Raw genomic sequence first — 7,995 nt, 5'->3', positions numbered from 1 at the left:
AGATACAGAAAAATTTCAAAAAATAATATTACATTACATTACATTTTGCAGTGTTTGGATTCTTGGAAAACTAACTTATATCCATGCATGATATATCCATGCATGATATATATATCCATGCATGATATATAAGCAACTTCATGTAAATTTTCAATTTGGAATTCAAATCCTAACATTCTTTCATTCCCTTCACTAACATTCAAAATAGCAAATGAGCCAACGACGAAAATCGTTAGTTTTACTGACTCCACATTAGAACGTTTTTTTTGGGAAGAAAAGCCAGTATTGTGTTTAGTCATATCCTGTATTGTGTTTAGTCATATCCTGAGGCAAAGGTTAAAAAAGAGAAAAATAAAAATCTGAGTTAGAAACTTGGATCTGTTTAGTCAGAGAGAAACAAGTTGGGAATGTTCAATTCTAATGTACCCATATGATTTGTCCATCATTATTCCTGAGTAGCATAGTACTGTCTTCCTTCAAGCAATGGTTTCTGTAAGAGGAGAGATGTGATCTGACTATGAAAATATATATATATATATTTTAATTTTGGACTATCATATTTAAATTAAATAATAAAGTCTAGACAGTGAAAGAGAACACTACTAGTCTGGGCAACAAAGTGAGACTCTGTCTCTAATAAACATTTTTTAAAAATTAATCTGGTCTAGTTGTGCATACCTGTAGTAAGGAGGCTGAGGTAGGAGAGTCACTTGAATCTGGAAAGTCAAGGCTGGCACTTCAGCTAGGGCAACAAAATGAGACCCTGCCTCAAAAAAAAAAAAAAAAAAAAGAAAGAAAGAGAGAGAGGGAGAACACGAACACTTTCCACTCCAAACGTAGTTGTATTTATTAAAAAATTGATGAGCTAGATCTCTATGTAGTAAAATCCCTGATTTCATAGTTTTATCTCTTCTCCAGCAAGGTCTCAGGTGGTTCACACCTTCTAAAACTGTAGAAGTTCAATAAATCTGTCCATTTGGCTACCTACTGGTTGTAACAGGTAATTGCAATCTTTATAAATGCCGTGTTTACTAAAGCCACTGCCTCTAGTTTGAACTTGGTAATCCTACTAGAGTTTCCAGTGTTGTAACAGCTGAGAGAACTTCTCTTTAGTGTTATAAATTATTTTTAATTTGAGACAATAAAACATTGTTTTAAATTTTAATTCTTTTTTCTTATAATGAATTAATTACTTTTTCTTATACTTATCCTTTAAAAACTCAAGTATTGTGATAAGTACTGCTGAGATGGAGTCAAAAATATTTAAGTGATGGCATTTTAGTTTTCATTCAAAATACATGTTTTTCTAATCAATTCATACTTGTTGAATGATTTTTCTCTAGTTTTATTGAGGTATAATTGACAAATAAAAATTGTATATACACTCAAAAATTGTACAACTGATGGTTTGATGTCTATGTTTTTCAATGATTGATTCTATCCACAGTGCATCCCAATATATAATCAACAATATTTTAATTTTAATCAATTAATATTATTCTATACATTAGCCTTATGCTAAAGTGTAACTATGGTTTTTACTTGTAATACAGTAAGTTCTATTAATTACTCCCTGAGCTCTATTTTGAGTTTTATTCACATTTTGATAATTTTTAATTATTTATATATTTTTCAGTATGTGAGGAATCAGTATGGATCCAAAAGTCAGGGTTTTATACAAAGGTTTATTCAGAGGAGCATCTCTCCTCCCTAATGCTTTCTTCACTATTTACCTTTACTTATTCTCACCCACACCCTGCAGATAGGCAAACTCATTAGCTTTTGCTAATTCCTTCTAATGTGTTTGTTTGCTTTTTTGTTCATTTTCCTAAAGGAGTAAATATATGCAGTTGCTCCTATTTCCTTTTTCTTTTATGAAAGGGAACACACTTTTGGTACTCTTCTATTTGCTTTTTCCTTTTTGCACTGAAACATATATTATGGGTTTTACTTCATGTTAGTTTGTAGGGGTCATTTTCATTGTGTTTTATAGTTGCAAATAATTCTATTGTATGTCTCTATCATACTTTATTTGACTTCTCATCCATGTATGAGTATTTGTGTTGTTTCAAATATTTTTGCAATAGTACAATGCTGTAATGAATAACTAGGATAGATATATGTTCATATTGCTGAAAAACATTCCAGATACTACGTAGATATCGGACAGCTCAGTCAAAATTAAGTAAAAACGTAATTTTGTAAGATAATGTCAAATTTACTTCCAGAAGTCTTTGATCAATTTGCATTCTTAGCGACAGTGTCTTATGTTGTCTGCTTCCCTATAGTCTTGGCCAGAGAACATGTTGCCATGAATATATATTTAACTTATATATTTATACATGTATATTATATATTTAATTTTCACCACTATGTTATGTGAGGTACTGACAATGCCCTAGATTTTATTGTTGTCCTGAGGTCATTTTTAACTTTGAAATTATTTGGCTAGATGGATATAATCCATGTGTCTTCTATAGTTCCTCTAAAATCTATTTAGAAACAGAAATATTTGCTTTTTAGTTCACTCTTTCTGTGTATACCCTACTACAGGTGGCAAAAATAAGTAAATGACTTTTCAACACTCAGTCTGAGAATCTCCTTAGCAACATTAACAAATTTATTGGGTACATATTCAATCTTCCACAAGGTAATGTAGACTTCAAAATTTTATATTATATGGCATCTTTTCTCCAGCCTCCAGTAGCAATTTATTTGTCAGCCTCCTATACTTCACTCATAATTTCAGCTTCCATTCATAGTATATTTTCTATGCTTCCAGCTTGCAAACACTGCGTGGTCCCAAAGTTAATGGACATATTTTAGATTTATGAAACACCAGTACCTCACTCCTGAAAGGAATAACTGTATCAACCAAAATTCAATCAAGGAGGCAAAATCACTATGATTTATGAACAGATAGTTTACTACAAGGAACTAGACTTGAAACAATCATGGAGAAAGGCGAGGATTGGATAACTAAAAGAGGGATTTGGAAAATTAGAGAGTGAGAGGTCAACAAATAATCCATCTGAGAAGTCAAATACATCCAGACACCAAAGGGCCATAGAGAGGGAACTGTTGAAAAGTGTATACAAAAGTTTTACTACTGTGAGGCCACAACATGTTGTTTGATGATGAGCTTAAGACTCTTATTGGTCCTCGTATTGGTCAACAGATAAAGCTGTTAGAAAGAGGAGCTAGGTGCAGAACCGAAGACAGATGACAAGCTGGAACTTCAAACATCTTTGTGTCTTTATGTTATCACATTTAACCATGACAACATTTCGAATATAATGGCTGATGCTTCACTTCTACTCTGCTAATCTCACATAAATTATTATTTTGGCCAACTCTAGACTGAAACTACAGAGAAAAGGAGATAGTCAGAAACATGGTTCAAAGTTTAATGTGGTTGGACATTGTGTAATCCATTACTATAAAATGGAGAGGCACTTAGAAGTTTCCTTCTAAATTTTGCACTAAGAAAAGGTTGTTTTTCTTTTCAATATTATACTTGGTTTCCATACAGGTACAACAAGTCGAGTGAAGGAAATAAAAGATAAAAAGGATGAAAAAATAAATGAAAAATTACATTATTTGCAGATTTTATTTTTGTGGAAATAGGAAAATTTGAAATCTTCCAGTAACTATTATTTAATTTTGAGACATTGAAAAAAATCAATAAAATTTTGATATAATACAAATAAATTAATATAAAATTTAAATAATTCTACAATCTATGAAGCCATCAAAGACAAAACATACTGGGCAAAATATAACGAAACATTTTTAACACTGAAAATTACAATTAATTACTGAAATAAATTTTTAAATCTAAGTAGAGAATGTACATTATCCATTAATAAAAAAAAAAAAAGAGAGAATATACACATTTTCTCTAATTTATCTAAGAATTCAGGGTAATTCCAACACAAATTATAAGTGAGTTTCAGGTCAAAATTTTTCAGCATATTTTAAAATTTATATTAAAATGCAAAGCAGAAAGAAAAGCTAAGCAACCCTTAAAAAATGAACTCCAGAAGATTTTCACTAACTATATTAACACTTAATTTAAAGATACAATTATTGAACTATTAGAAAAAATAGAAAAATGAAATTGAAAACAATGTCCAGAAATAGTCCAACGGGTAGAGTAATTTGATTTGTGACAAAGGTGACATTCAGTGCATTAAAAAAAAAAATAGTCCTTTAAATAAATGATTCTGGGAAAGTGGATATCCTTGGGGAAAAAAGTAAATTTTGATCTTTAATATGCATCATACAGAAAAATATTTCAAATGGCAACAAAGGCTTTCTATAGTTGACTAAACTTCAGTAAGGTTCTTCTGAAGAAACAGCCTAAACATATTCTTTGTCCTTCCTTTTCTATGCCTGTCCAAGTCTTAGCAAAGAATTCTGCTAAGTCAACCTCTTCGTTCTTGATATGTGAGCACTCAGTATCAGAACAAATTACTCCTTTGATATCTGATTACCTTGTCCTGCCTTCAATGAGAGTCCTGCTTAGTCAGTTTAGCAAGAATCCCCCTAACACTGAGGTCACCTCTCAGCAATTTTTCATCCAACAATCTCCTCACCATACTCCTTGACTATAAATTCCAGATTCTCCTTATTGCATTCAGAATTGAGCTCAGTTTCATACTGCCTTAAACTATTACAGTATTTTCTGAGTCAAATCTACTGTTACTGCTTTTAGCTATTGCCTGGCTCTGGTGTTCTTTGACAATGGATTGAAGATGTAAATGTGAAAGTAAAAGTAAAAGTGTGATGATGCTACAGGAATGCATAAAACAATTTCATGGGGTAAGCTACAGTCTTTAAATGGAACACATAATTAACCACATAATTTTCTGGTAAGTTGGACTATATTACAACACGAAGGATTGTTTTTATTGCAAAAGACAGTAAAGAAAGTAAAAACACACAGATAATTAAAAGGTTGATTAACAGTATAACATTAAAAAAATTCTGCATTGTACAAACGAAATACTGCAAAGTCAAATAAAACTGAAAGACGGGACAGAAATAAAGTACTTGTAACCTATATCACTAATAAATTGTTAATATCTCTAATTTATTTAAAAAAAACTATCACAAAGTGAGAAGGAAGATTAAAACGGGATAGGAAAACTGGGCAAAAACATGAATAGATAACTCATAAGAAAATATTTAAAATAACCCAAACACCTATGGTTTCAGCAATTGTCCAGTGTTGAGGAAAAATAGGTTGCATTACAGAGCGTTACAAGTTGAATTGTCTCTGAAATCATTCTAGTTTGTATTCAGATCAAAGGGCTACACTATCAAATTGAGACATAAGCTCTAGAAATAAGAATTATGATCTAAGGGTAAAGACAAACAGAATTAAAGACAAATAGATCACTAATAAAGTCCACCCTACCATATCCAATGGATCAAAATGATTTGCCAGTAAACTATTTAGCATTTAAATGATCTGTCAGGCTGGGCGTGGTGGCTCACGCCTGTAATCCCAGCACTTTGGGAGGCTGAGGTGGGCAGATCACGAGGTCAGGAGATCTAGACCATCCTAGCTAATACGGTGAAACCCCGTCTCTACTAAAAACACAAAAAAATTAGCCAGGCATGATGGCGGGTGCCTGTAGTCCCAGCTAGTCGGGAGGCTGAGGCAGGAGAATGGCGTGAACCCGGGAGGCAGAGCTTACAGTGAGCCGAGATCGCGCCACTGTACTACAGCCTGGGCGACAGAGCGAGACTCTGTCTCAAAAAAAAAAAAAAAAAAAAAGCTCTCAGCACACTCTTCTTGGCCTTCAATTAAAAAATAATTAAGTATGACAAGGAAACATCATTGATATATACAGAAATAAAAAGTAAAAAAAAAAAAAGCATATTGCCAGAAAATGAAAATTGATTTTAAAATATTCAAATAGAAATGTTGTTTAAATTTTAATAAATTAAATTAAATTTCCATAAATGGATTTTATATCTTAAATATGTAGAAGGAAGAAATGAGTAAACTGGAAAACTTACAAGTAGATATATCTTCAAGGAGGCAGAGAAAGAAAGAGAAGATAAATAATGTGCGAAAGAGAATTATAGACATAGAGGCACAAGGAGAATGAGCAAAAGTTTTTGTATTTTCTAAAAAGAAAGGAATTGAACATGAGCAATTCCATTTCTAACAGAAATGTGTACATATGTTCATTAAAATACAGGTAAAATGATTTTAAAGTAGCACTATGTATAAGGGTCAGTTACATGAAATATGAATTCCATTCACAATGAAAAGAAAAGATGAATAGTGTACAGGAAATATTACACAACAGTGCAAATGAATGAACTATCAGTACAAAAAAAATATGAGACTCAAGCTATTGTGAGATTAGATTCCAACAAACACTACTAGCTCTATTTGTTGCAGATATAAAGGTGAAATTATTTTGTAAAACTTAAAAGTAGATATAGTGATCCCACAACAATCCCTTAAATTCCTTTTACCTCATTGCTTAGAATGAGCATAGTCTATATGCAATATGGGAATAGACTCAGTAGAGGATGGCCATGAGATAATATTATTCTGTATATTTATGATCATGGGTTCTAGGAATAGCTATAGCCATAATGCCATAACAAACCTCTCTGATTAGGGAAATTACCCTGTTAGAAAAGTGTGCTCTCTGAATAGCAAGATATCTTAGTCATTTACTATAACGTATCTTAGCCACCTACTATAACATAATAAAACAAATGTTATATTGAGATATATTTAATTTACAGAATTAGCAATTGAATAAAAAAGAATTTGAAAAGTATCCCTTTGTAAATGTAAACTCTATGACAACTACAATAGGTAAAATTCATGTGGAAAATAAGGGATTTTTAACAGATTGCAAACAGCTGCACTCCAGCCTGGTTGACACAGCGAGACTCTGTCTCAAAAAAAAAAAAGAAAAGAATAGAAAAAAAAATCTGGAGAGTTCAACAACAAGCATCCAAGATGCCGCCCAAAGGAAAAAGTGGTTCTGGAAAAGCGGGGAAGAGGTAGCAGCCTCTGGGAGTGACAGTGCTGACAAGAAGGCTCAAGGTCCCAAAGGTGGTGGCAATGCAGTAAAGGTCAGACACATTCTATGTGAAAAATATGGCAAAATCACGGAAGCCATGGAAAAGTTAAAGTCTGGGATGAGAGTCAATGAAGTGGCCTCACAGTATAGTGAAGATAAAGCCAGGCAAGGGGGCGACTTGGGTTGGATGACCAGAGGGTCCATGGTGGGACCATTTCAAGAAGCAGCATTTGCCTTGCCTGTAAGTGGGATGGATAAGCCTGTGTTTACAGACCCGCCGGTTAAGACGAAATTTGGAGATCATATTATTATGGTTGAAGGAAGAAAATAAAATCATATGAAAGACTGAAAAAAAAAATCTGTCAGCACACTCTTCTTGGCCTTCAATTAAAAAAAAAGTAAGTATGACAAGGAAACAGCATTGATATATACAGAAGTAAAAAGTAAAAAAAAGCAAGCATATTGCCAGAAAACGAAAACAGATTTTTAACAGCTGTAATTAACATAGAGTAAACTGTACCTATTTAGAGTTTATAATTTAATAGGTCTTGACATACATATCTACCCATGAAACTATCATGTCAAGTAAGAAAATGGTCATCTACCCGAAGGATTTCTTGTTCCCCTTTTTAATTAGCCCTTCCTTACCCAGCTCTTTCCAACCCACATCTCCAGGAAACTGTAGATATGCTTTCTATTGCTGTAGATTAATTTGTATTCGTTAGAATTTTTAACAAATAAAAAACGCAGCATATATGTGTCATCCAGTTTGCAGTACAGTGGCACCATCATGACTCACTCGACCCTCAACCTGTTGGGCTCAATGTTCCTCCCATGTCAACCTCCAGAGTGTCTGGGACTAGTCAAACACCATCATGCCCTGCTATTTTTTTTTTTTTTTTTTAAGAGAAGGTGTTTCACTATGTTGCCCAGG

General features: G+C 32.8%; 1 pseudogene; it reads left to right on the top strand.

The window, feature by feature from the left end:
* The first annotated feature begins 6,978 nt into the window (after nt 1-6,978).
* On the top strand, nt 6,979-7,411 carry LOC114678128 (peptidyl-prolyl cis-trans isomerase NIMA-interacting 4 pseudogene; annotated as a pseudogene).
* The last annotated feature ends 584 nt before the right edge of the window (nt 7,412-7,995 follow it).

This window comes from Macaca mulatta, chromosome 1 (genome assembly GCF_049350105.2).
Source record: "Macaca mulatta isolate MMU2019108-1 chromosome 1, T2T-MMU8v2.0, whole genome shotgun sequence".
In the NCBI taxonomy this organism is placed as follows: domain Eukaryota; kingdom Metazoa; phylum Chordata; class Mammalia; order Primates; family Cercopithecidae; genus Macaca; species Macaca mulatta.
Note: the sequence above shows the minus strand (reverse complement) of the source record. Positions and strands in the feature narration are given on the sequence as shown.